The sequence below is a fragment of the Amaranthus tricolor genome, chromosome 8, assembly GCF_026212465.1.
Source record: "Amaranthus tricolor cultivar Red isolate AtriRed21 chromosome 8, ASM2621246v1, whole genome shotgun sequence".
NCBI lineage: Eukaryota > Viridiplantae > Streptophyta > Magnoliopsida > Caryophyllales > Amaranthaceae > Amaranthus > Amaranthus tricolor.
The window spans coordinates 14,222,892-14,235,814 of NC_080054.1; positions in this window are offsets into that span (position 1 = coordinate 14,222,892).

Sequence of the window (12,923 nt, forward strand, 5' to 3'; positions counted from 1 at the left end):
TATGGACCTAACCAATCATGAGGACGTCATCTCTATACATAGGCCTAGCCATAAAGGTCCAAGAACCATGCTAATAGTGCACACAGCTCTCTGAAATCCGTGCACAAGGTCCTCCAGTCAGCAGGTCGATGCTGAGATCAGAACTGGTGTTCTGACTTGGTGACCAGGTGACCTTGCAAGGTATGTCCAGAGCTAACCCACACACCTTGGGAGACATGGAGGATAAAAATGGAATATCTATACTTGGACCTTTCCATCAAGACCTTAATCGCCTCTTATCCATCACGGGAAGACCCAAATAAATGGAGGTGAAGGTCGAGCGTTCAGTTGAAAAAATACTCAAGAAGAGCTGCTGTATTCTGTTATGTTTTGATATTTTAATTTGCACGTGTATTGCACATGAGCTATATGACCGTTATGGCCGTTAGTCCTTCATGTAATTAGCCTACTCCTTATTCCTAGCCTTATAAATAGTAGATAAATCAATGTAAAAAGACACGTTGTTGTTTAATAAAAGTTCTTCTCAAAAAAATTCAGTGTTTGAATTTTTTCACAATTGCTTGCAATTGGGGTTACTAGGGCCAGTTTGCCCTTCGTGTTGGTGTGAATCCTTGATCAGTCTTCAAGGCCACACTACACCCTATCCAAGAACATTGAGTATTCCTTTGATTAATCGAAGGAAAACACCGGTGTTGCATTGAAAAGAGGCTTGGTAGTCCAACTCTGATTCAAGGCATTGTTCATCAATCTTGGAATATCCTTCAACATTTTCGTATCAATTCCATTTCATTGCATTCACCACGCACACATACATCAATTGGTATCAGAGCACGGTTCACGAAGAGGGCAATAGCGCTTGGTTGTGGAGGCCGGAAAATCAAGAAGTCCTTGTTCATCCTGATTTTGATCTTTACATTCTGTCTGGTGAGAATTTTATGCATATCTTTTTGTAGACGTAGAATTTCATCAAATCTTTTTAGAGCAATCAAGGTTAGTGTCTTAACTTTGAGTTCTTGAAAGAAGGATTGGATTTCACGTTGTGTGCAAAATTTGGCGCAAGTGTTTTCCAACCTGCAGAAACAGAAATCTTGAAATTTCAAGATTCTGTTCTTATGTTCACAGGTGGAATTTATGCATTCTTTTTCATTTCCTTTACATTTTGATTGATTAGTCTAAACAAAATAATCACGATTTATTCACAAAATTGGTGTTGAACGCTTTGGTGCTGTACAATTGCACACCAAGTCACAGAAATCAGATTCTTAAGAATCTGATTTTCTGAAGTCAAGTGGTATTTTTGTGTTTTTTCTTCACCTCTTAACGTGTTGATTAGAAGAAATAATGGTTTGCAATCACATCTCACTTAAAATCACGTGTAAATTGGTTTTCATTAAGATTGCATATTGCATTTTAGTCACAAAAGTCAGATTTTAAGAAATTGTCCTGTTTTGATCAAGTGTTTTGTTGTTCATTGTTGTTTCCTTTGATCTTATGCATTTGATGTCTTTAGTAATTAGATAAAATAGGGATTTACATTAGAATTTCATTTTATTCTATGTACAAATTGAATTTTGCTGTTTGGTGCACAGAATACAGATTCTAAAGAATCTGATTTTTCAGAATCTGCTATGCATTGATTAGCCTTTGTATTGATCTTGTTGATTCATTGTTGTTTTCTTTTCCTTGCTGCATATTCTGATTTTTTTTAATTAGATAAGATAGGGCCTTACATGAGCATTGCATTTAATCCTAAGCACAAGTTGATTGTTGCTGTTTTGTGCACAAGAATACAGATTCTAAAGAATCTGATTTGCTGATTTTTCTAATTTGATAGTGTTGATGCATTCCTTTCTTTCTTATACATTTGTTCACATTAAATCAATTATCATTTTTTTTTGCATTAAATCATCATGTATACAAAAGAGAAATTGGACGCACTAGTTAACATGGTCACTCAATTAAGCTTGACCGTCACAGAATTGAAAAATGCTACACTACAACAACCCCAACACCCATACCCAAACTTTAGCATTGAGAATGTGAGAGAGGATAAAACCATGAGGGTTGATGTGCACGAGTTTGATGGCACCTCACATGACCCTGAGGAATACATTGAATAGGAGGAAGGGGTAGAACGATACTTTGAATACAAAGACACCCACCCAGACCATCAATACAAAATAGCTAAGGTGAAGTTAACCAAATTAGCAGCAGCTTGGCTTGAAGGTGTGCAGAGGCAAAGAAAACGTGAGGATAGACCAAAACTCAACTCTTGGGAGAACCTTAAGAAAAAGATAAGGAGGAAATATGTGCCTAGCAATTACACATTCAGCAAGGGCAAGGAAATCAGTAACTATAGGCAACCTACACAGCAGCTTTCTGAAAATAGGGGAATACAGCAATATAGATCCTCTGCTAGCCATAGTACACAGCAACATTATAGACATACTGCACCTACTGTCATGCACACAGAGAGGCAGCTTACTGCCAAAGAGAAGGAGGTAAACCTTAAGGATGTTATGTGTTTAAAGTGTCATGGTCATGGGCATGTCAAAGTAGATTGTCCTAACAAAAGAGCTTTCACCCTAGCTGAGTGGGATGAAATTAAGAACAAGGAGAGACCTAAGACCATCCTTGTTGGCACTAATGGTGGGGAGGAAGAGAAGGGAACCATTACTAATGATGATGACCCTAATGGCACCTATATTCAGAGAGAACCAGGGGTAGTAACACCCTATGTGGCTGACTCTAAGTCAGACAGAGAGCTCAAATGCCCTGAGGAAGAAGAACAGAGGGCTGTTGTGATTAGGAAAAGCTTTCACACCACCCTCAAGGGGAAGAAATCTGTACCTCCTCCCAAGACCAAGAAACCTGTACATCATATAAGTAGGAAAGGTTGTGTGGATACTGATTTACCATTGTCACTAATTGATCTTCTTGTTTTGTACAGATATAGCACTAATGTTCATAAGCATGCTGAATACTTCCAAAAAAAACACAAATCAATGCGTAAGAAGTTGAAGAAAAAAAAAAGCAAGACACCAGCACAGAGCAAACAAGAGACTGAAGCAGAGCAAGTTGATGCAACTTGGTGAATTTGCAAGGATGTTACTCAAGCAAAGGAGGTTTTCTCACCTCAGGAAGCATAAGTTAAAGCCCAAGACTATGGGACCATTTCAGATAATTATTAAATATGAGGATCAACAGCAATAGTACAGCAAGATTAAATGCTGGTTAGTACGCAAAGTTGGTTGTGCAAAATCAGTGTGCAATAACAGTAAGTATGTGCATCAGTGAGCTGCACGCGTGAACCGCTTTATATCACCTTTAGATAGCTCAAGCATGCAAGGAGAGGGTCAAGATTTGAGGACAATTCTTTTTCCAAGAGGGAGGGATTGAACCATATTGGTTCATGCAAGAGAAGCTAGCAGCAACGTCAGAACAAGAGAAATCCGACACTCAGCAAAAAATCCGCTGACCAGCCCACCTTGCAGCATGACCCAAGCCTTGACCATGGAGATATGGACCTAACCAATCATGAGGACGTCATCTCTATACATAGGCCTAGCCATAAAGGTCCAAGAACCATGCTAATAGTGCACACAGCTCTCTGAAATCCGTGCACAAGGTCCTCCAGTCAGCAGGTCGATGCTGAGATCAGAACTGGTGTTCTGACTTGGTGACCAGGTGACCTTGCAAGGTATGTCCAGAGCTAACCCACACATCTTGGGAGACATGGAGGATAAAAATGGAATCTCTATACTTGGACCTTTCTGATGTATATATGGAATGATTCATATACAAATCTATCTAATTCCTAACAGCTATTACACCCACAACAATCAGCAAATTAAAAATACAAGAATCAAAATCGAATTTGACAATTTCTTCAGCGAAAACTCAATGTTCGAACAGTTAAATTGCAATTGTCATCAAATTTCAACAAACATTCACTTAGGATGTTCAAGAATCGAATGTAAATGAATTAATTGACAAAATTTGATATGGATAGTGACTCAGAACAGATTTTCAGAAACCAATTTGATGCGCATTCATTGATACGATAATCAGAATTTCAGAATTTTTTTTTCATTCCACAATCAAATGCGTATAATGATCAAATATATTCTGTAATCCTTAATTGTAAACGAATTATTAACAAAGAGAAATTGAAACGTACCAGTTTTGAAGAAAATGAAGAACAATCGCCCAATACCTTTTCTCTCTGATCACCTCTTGTCAGAATGAACAAATGGTGTATTACCTGGCTTTATGGCTATCCCCTTGTCTTCGTCCCTTCTCAGAACTTAAGCTCTGATACCAAGTTGATGTATATATGGAATGAATGCTCCAAGAACGTGGAAAACTCGATCAAGATTCAATGCCAAGGCTGAGTTACACAACGATGCACAAACACGATAATCCTTCTGTTTGACAACAAACAAGAAGGTTGGTCAGGACAACTCTAAAGAGTGGCCCTTGATCCGTGGATAGAGACAAATCACCCACACTGGGTTGCTTGGCCTCTTCCTCGCACTTCAATTGAAATTCACTCTTTCAATTTTCGTGGAATAAACTTGGAGATTCTCCTTGCTTCACTCACAAAGGACCCTCACAAGATAGCAATGGAAACAACAATTACTTGAAGTTTTCTGTATTGAATTATCTTCCAAACTGAGTTTTGTTACAATGATCAAGCCCCTTATATAGAGTTTTTCCTAACGGCTAGTGGGGGAGTTTTAACAACCTTAACTACCCCGTGCCTATTATTACAAACATGTGCAAACAAAACAATTATTAAAACAGAATATGAAAAACCAACTGATCAGCCTTTATCAACCAACTGGTGAGCACACGACCTTGCAGCTGTCTTTGTGGGCTCTGTGAGGGTTCTCCACGTTACCTCTGAGTCTAGACTTCTTGTTTCTAGTCTAAAGATGACATCCCTCGACTTCCCTTGCTCATACGTGCACCAAGTTAGGCGTTTCATGGTTTGCAAGGTGGGCTGGTCGTCAGACTGATGTTCTGTTTGTTCTGTCCTTTGAGTGCATTGAATCAGCTTCCTGTTCAGCCTAACGTATGCTGGTAGGCTTCCTTGTGTTCTTATTTGTCTTTGTATTGATCTCATGGTCATGCTTAGCCCAAGTTGAGGATGATCTCCCTTATACAAGCAAGCACCAGCAAGTTTAGTGCATGAAGATTTGATGGACTTGGTTAGTGCTTTGATGCAGTTATGCCCTAGTTTGATATTGGCTGGTGAGCTCTTCATAATTGCATCAATCCCTCCTTCTTTAAACAGAATTGTCCTCAATTCTGCGTTGCCTTCATGTCTTCTCATGTCATTCAAGCTGAAAATCTTCAAAATTTTGTAGTTGTTCAGGAGGTGCAACAGTATCTCAATCAAGGTTCCTTCCTGCATTGTCCTTTGCTTGCTGTCTCCTCCTGTGTTGGTGGAGTTCCTTCTGCTTATTCTTTGTGGTTGTACCATTTCCTTAGCTTGGTGTTCATCATTCATGTGGTACCTACAACAATAAGAAAAATCAGTAATGGTGTCCTTTATGAAATAAAAACCGCTTACCTCACAGCTTGTAAGTGAACTGTCTTGATGCAGTGCAGTAATCTCATCAGCCACAGGTTGAACAAGATCTAAGTCTAATGCCTTGTCTGTTGTTGGTGTTAGGGTTGTGGACTGCTGTTGATGTTGATTCCCACAAGTTTTCTTCATGAATGGATGCATAAGTTCTCTCTCTTTCTGATTCTCATTGCAGCTTCCAACCTTAGTCAAAGCACCACTTGCTTTGTTCTGTTTTGTGGTGATAGCAATGGTTTTACATGGGGGTAAAGGTATGAGTTCTTTCATTTTTTTGTTATGTTTGATAGTGTAAACGTTGGTAAACCCATTATGTATGGAACGTTTAGCGTGCTGCCAGGGTCTTCCTAATAACATATGGCATACATTCATATTCACTACATCACATAGCATTTCTTCATTATATGAACCTATGGCAAAGCTGACTAAACATTGTTTCTTCACATATCCTTCAGCCTTATTGTCTAACCAACGTAGCTTGTATGGGTGAGGGTGGTCAATGGTGTTTAGTTCAAGATCCTGCACTAGTTGTTGGCTCACACAATTGGTCTCGCTTCCCCCATCAATTATGAGGTTGCAAACCCTATTCTGTACCCTGCACTTGGTTTGGAAAACACTCTCCCTTTGATCTACCCTCTTTTCTTTTGGTGTTGTGTGAAAGTTTCTTCGTATAAGCAGGTGGAAAACACTCTTCCTCGGGGTATATTTGCTCAATGTGTTCTCCCTCTGACTCACTGCTCTCACTGTCCTCAGGTTTTCTTCTTTGCAGCGTGCCTAGGCTAGTTAATATGTATGAACCCTCTGGTTCATCAACAGGTGTAGGTGGTAGGATGACCCTTTCCTCTCCATCCTTTGCCACTAACATAGCCCTAGGTCCCCTCTCCCTGTTGTTAATTTCAGACCACTCTATGTTGGTGAACGCTCTTGCATTGGGACATTCATTCCTATAGTGCCCATGACCATGGCATTTGAAACACACAACATCTTTCATTTGTGCATTAGACCTGTCCTTGGGTTTAATAGGTGTTGCTGTGCTTGAGTCCTTGCTAACTATGCTGGTACTTACTCCCCTATTTGTTGAGTTACCTGCTATGTTAGTCCTAGGCAAAGTGGGTTCATGTTGCTGTGCATAGGTAGCCCTCTTCTTAGCATATTTTTCATAGGTTAAGGCACTGTCACAGGCTGTATTGAGAGTCAAGTGTTGCATTACTTCAAGTTTCTCCCTCAAATCCTCTCTCAAGCCTCCAATGAACTTACCCATCTTCATTTCCTCTGGTTCGTTTACATCACAGAGCACGGATAATTTCTCCCACTCCAGTATATAGTCAGCCACTGTTTTGTTCCCTTGCTTGAGTGTACTCCATTGTACAAAGAGGTTTTGCCTATAGGATGTGATCCAATTATGATCCCACAAGTTAACACAAACCATAATTGGATCAATACCAATAAACCTCCTGGATTGGGCACTGATTTGAGCATGACTGAACCCATTGACTCAAATAAGGAAGGGCATCTCCAATCTAGACCAAGGATGAACGTCACAAGAGGACAAAGCCCAAAGGAACCAAAAGAGAACCTTACAAAAGCATTCAAACAAGTCAGTAGCACACGTTCTGACCAGCAGCTAACAGAACAACTACTCGTCTGTCAGCCCACCTTGCACAACCTGGAGAACCGAGCCTATTGTATGAATGAACGTGGAAACTTGAGAAATGGCATCTCTATACATGGGCCTGGAAGTCAAGACCCAATAACCTTGCTGACTATACTCATGGAAGCCACAAATTCAGCTGCAAAGACCCCTGCTCGACAGTTTTGGAATATAGCTAATACTTAGAATAATTTGGGCTGTTTGTGTTTCTGTTTTTAACTTGACATGTAATGCACGCGCTTGTTGAATAAACACGGAAGTAGTTATGTCCTAGGATGCTCAGGTTGACTCCATGGATTAGCTCGAAGGTCTGCTGCTCAGCAGATGATGGCTGGTAGTTCAGGGTCAGCCATTGTCAAATATTAGGCGAGCATACGACCTTGTTACTGTTCTCGTGGGTTCTTTGAGGACTCGCCGTATTATCTTTGAGTTTTGGCTTTTTATTTCATATCCAAAAATGCCATCCCTTAGATTCTCATGCTCAAACACACACCAAGCTAGGCGTTCTATTACTCGCAAGGTGGGCTGGCAGGAAGGTGGTTGCTTTGTTGTCTGTATGCTCCTGTTCTGTATGCGTGCTGCTGAGATGTCTTCTTTTGGTACCTCATGATCTTGCCATGCTTTAATACTCATGTTGGGTCTATATTGGAGATGGTCTTCTTCATTTGATGCATCCAAATCAGTAGGTGCAATAGTAGAGGAATTGATCAAGTCAGTATGTGTTGGATCAGTCACGCACTCTCCTTGGTTTGCCTTGACTTGTGGATGGTCACTATCATGATCCATATTTGGATCATTCCCTCCTTCTTCAAACAGAATTGTCCCCAATTCTGCGTTGCCCCTATGCTGGTTGTGGTCATCCTTGTTGAAAGCTTCCAAAACTCCATAGAACTTCAGGAGATTCCCAGCCACCATTTTGCTCTGCTGCTTCTTGTGTTTGCTATCACTTGTTGCTTTAGTATTGTATTGTTCTTCGTGTGGTAAGGTTCCTACAGCTTGCTGTATCTCATCTGTATGGTACCTACAACAAACAGAAAAGGCAGCAATTGTATCTTCTATGAAACAAAAACCATTCATCTCACAGCAAGTAGATGAAGCTTGCAAGTGTAGTTTGTTTAATTCAACATTATCAACATGTATAGTCTTAATCAGTTCAGTGTCTAGTGCTTCATCCTTTGGTGAATTCAATGTGTTGGTTTGTTGTTTGACTTGATCACAGTATGTAGGTGAGTTTTCCATATGTATTTTCTTTATTTCAATATCATCAAGATTCATAGGCTGAATCAACTCATAATCTACTGTTTCATCCCCTGCTGTTTTCAAGGTTTTGGTCTTTAGTTGGACTTGGTTCTCACTAATTTCTTTGGTGGACATATGTACAACTTCCTTCACCTTCTGTATTTCTTTGTAACATTCACTCTTATTCACAACATAGTTTGCTTCGTTTTGTTTTGTAGGAGTAGTCATGGTCTTGCGTGGGGGTAGGGGTGTAAGGTTTGGTAGTGGTCTATAGGATAAGGGCACGTATTTCCTTCTGAGGTGTTTTTTCAGTTTAGCCCACATGTTAATCTTCCCCTTGTTCTCCCTCCTTCTTTGGCTTCGCACTCCCTCAAGCCATATAGTAGCTAGCTTGGTTAGCTTGCTTTTGGCTAATTTGTATTGCTGTTCTTCAGGGATCTCTTTGACCTCAAAGAAACTCTCCAACCTAGCCTCCCATTTCAAGTAATCCTCGGGGTTGTGTGTTGTGCCCCCAAAATCAGGTACATCAACCCTTATAGTCCTGTCCTCACTGTTCCTGTCAGGTTGGTGTATAGGTATAACTCTCCCTTGTTGGTTCATAAGTCTGGCCATATTGTGTGTGAGTTGCTGAACAGCTAAGGACAACTCATCAAGCCTTTCATCAGTATTCATGTTGTTCTTTCTAATACTAAGGTCACAGCTAATTTCCCAGCACACAAGTAATGATGTACAGACCAAAACACGAACTTCACAGAAATGCAATAATATGTGTTGCAAGTAAGGAAAATTTCAGTTTTTACAAATGCAGGAGCTATGCCTAAATAAGAATTGATATAAGATAATGCAAAATTAAGATCTACACATGCATCAGACAACCTAATACAACAGACAAGAGCTATAACTTTAACTACACCATATTTCAAAGACTTAGAATGGAGATATTCAATACCTGTTGCCAATAATGACAATTTAGAAGAGATGGTTTGGATTTTGGAATTGTTGCACCAAAATCTTTTAGTTAGGATCACTTCTAACTAAACACATAAGAGGTAGAGCAAAGTTGCTACCAATAAAAGGGTCACCATGGCAAGTTTTCAGTGCAAAAATGGAAACACAAAAGCACAAGAGTACAATAGAAATACAGTCAATCTCCTCTGTGCAGCAAGGAAATGTCAATTTTTTATGAATGCACTTGATGGTTCTAAGATGATGCAATTACTCAAGTGCAACGTAGTAACAAGAATGCAGTACAATGATAGCTATTTTCTGATAGCAGCAATAAGGTGATGATTTCAAATGCACAAGCCAAATCAAGAATATAGCATGAATGGTTCAATGCCTTCCAGCAGTAGCAATGAGAAAAACACACAGAAACTTAGAGCAAATTTATTACAAAACGAATCAATATGCAAGGATTTCTGGTCAACTGAAAATAAATGGGATGAATGCACAATGGTACAGCACAAATGGGGTTAATGTATACTGACAGCAGCAAGAGAAAACACAAACAATGACTTAGATTTCAAATTCCCTGGATTTTTCACCAAGATTTTCTGATAAAGATCAATTTTTAATCAAGGCACACATAAAATAGAGCAAATTTGTCACACTGTCAGCCAATGCTTACAGATTTCAGGGCAAATGAAAATGAATGACTGATTTTCTTCAACCTTGTTTTTGAATTACCTTATACAATGATTATTCCAAAAATGTAATGTAATGAACTACAAATTTGCTCGTGGATTTAAGGAATCAACCAATTATCATTTCTCAATCACAAAAAAAAAAAGACCAATTGATACCAATTGATGCTCATATGATGATGATGATGCAAGTATGATGATGGTTGATGAATATGATGAATATGATGTAAAACAATGCAAAAGTTAAAATCCACACAAGAATCAAGCAATCTAATGCAGCAGACAATGAGTAAAGTTTCATATGCACAACAAATCAGAAGCTTTGTACAGAAAGGTTCAATACCTTCTGTCCACAAAGAGAATTCAGCAAGTAAAACTTGGATTTTAGAATTGTTACCACCAAAATCTTTTGATTTTGATCAAATTTAGCCAGTCATACAGAAAGTAGAACAAATTTGTTGCAAACAAATCAATGTTCAAAGATTTCTAGTTGAATGCAAATGAATGACTGCTGGTTTGTTTCTTCAATCTTTTGTTTTCTGAATTTTTTTTTTTGAAATGACTATTAAGCAATGTAATATTATGGATTACAAATTTCGTACATGAATTTAGAGAATAGCCTGATGATATGAAGTGCTTCAGATGACTAATGCAGCAACAAATGTAAACCCTAGTTTTTCTCAAAAATTTTTCGCAAAACAGAATGTTACAATCAATCTTCTTCAAACGAATGTGATATCCAATGACATATACACAATTCTATCCAATTTCTAACAGTTATAATATCCACAACAATCAGAAAATCGAAATACAAGAATCAAAATCGAATTTGATAAATTCTTCAGCAAAAACCCCAATGTTCGAATATTCAATTCACAATGTCGGTAAATCATCAAGTATTCACTCCAGACATTCAAGAATCAATTTTAATGGATTAATTGATAAACTAAATGGTATGCAAACAACTTAGCACGAAATTATCAGAATAGTTTTCATACGTATTCAATAATAAGCCAATCAACTTTCCAGAAATTTCCCAAATTGAAAATCAAATTTGTTTAACCATCAATTATGTTCTGGAATGCGCAATCACAAAACGAATTATTGACAATGGAGGATTGAATACGTACCTGTATTGACGTAAAAAAAATAAAATCGCACTATACCTTTCTCTCTGATTACTCTTCACCAGAATGTGCAAAATGACTTATTACCTTGCTTTCTTTATACTCCTCTGTCTCTGGTCCCTATTCAGAACTTAAGCTCTGATACCAAGTTGATGCGTGAATGGGATGATTGCTCCAAGAACATGAAAGACTCGATCAAGAATCAATGTTGAAGATCAATTGCACGCAATGACACACACACAAGATAACCCTTCTGTTTTGATACAAACAAGAAGGTTGGCCAGAACAACTTCAAGAAGTGGTCCTTTGGCCGTGGATAGAGACAAATCACCCGCACTGGATGCCTTGGCCTCTTCCTCACACTCCAATTGAAAGACTCTCTCTCAATCTTTGTGGAATTATCCTGAAAAGATCACTTTGCTTTGCCTCACAAAGTGGCCCTCACAGAAGAGTAATTGAACACCAATTACTTGAATGAACTTGTATTGATTAATCTGAACTTGTCCTATTACAATGGATTAAGCCTCTTATTTATAGAGCTAATATACCTTCTAAAAGAGCTAAGTCAAGGCCTAACCATAATAACGGCTAAAATAACACGTGGCTAATATTTACACGTTTTAAATAACAAAAGTCAGCAAACAGAATGTTAAGTCTTCTTCCATCTGATCTGTCTGACAGGGGACCTTCAGCTCCCTTTCTTGGTGTCTTATTGTGATCGTTAGGAGGCACTTATGGTGTTGATGGAAAGGTCCATGTATAGGGATTCCGAAACTGCCCTTGGTGTGTCCTAGGATGCTCAGGTTGACTCCATGGATTAGCTCGAAGGTCTGTTGCTCAGCAGATGATGGCTGGTAGTTCAGGGTCAGCCATTGTCAAATATCAGGCGAGCATACGACCTTGTTACTGTTCTCGTGGGTTCTTTGAGGACTCGCCGTATTATCTTTGAGTCTTGGCTTCTTATTTCATATCCAAAAATGCCATCCCTTAGATTCTCATGCTCAAACACACACCAAGCTAGGCGTTCTATTACACGCAAGGTGGGCTGGCAGGAAGGTGGTTGCTTTGTTGTCTGTATGCTCCTGTTCTGTATGCGTGCTGCTGAGATGTCTTCTCTTGGTACCTCATGATCTTGCCATGCTTTAATACTCATGTTGGGTCTATATTGGAGATGGTCTTCTTCATTTGATGCATCCAAATCAGTAGGTGCAATAGTAGAGGAATTGATCAAGTCAGTATGTGTTGGATCAGTCACGCACTCTCCTTGGTTTGCCTTGACTTGTGGATGGTCACTATCATGATCCACATTTGGATCAGGATTAAAGTGGACAGTTATGAGCCCTTTAATCACCTTTTTATTTTCAGCTTTTTATTTTGTTTTGTTGCTATTAATTAGGGAAGTTGTAAAGGCAATTAGTGGGTGTACTAAGTCTATAAATAGCATGCTGATTATCAATGAAAATCCATCCAGAAATTTGCCAAAAAAACCTTGTGTTTTGTTTATTGAACTTGACGACTTGTGTTTAGTCAATTTTAATTGTCCAAATTTGAGTGTTCCAAATTTGAAGAGTAGTAATCTTGGTGAGAGTTCCCAAAGTTAAGACTTGTAGTTTGTGATTTTGTGAGAGTTCCCTTATCTAAACTACCCCAAGCAATAGAGTGAGAGTTCCTCT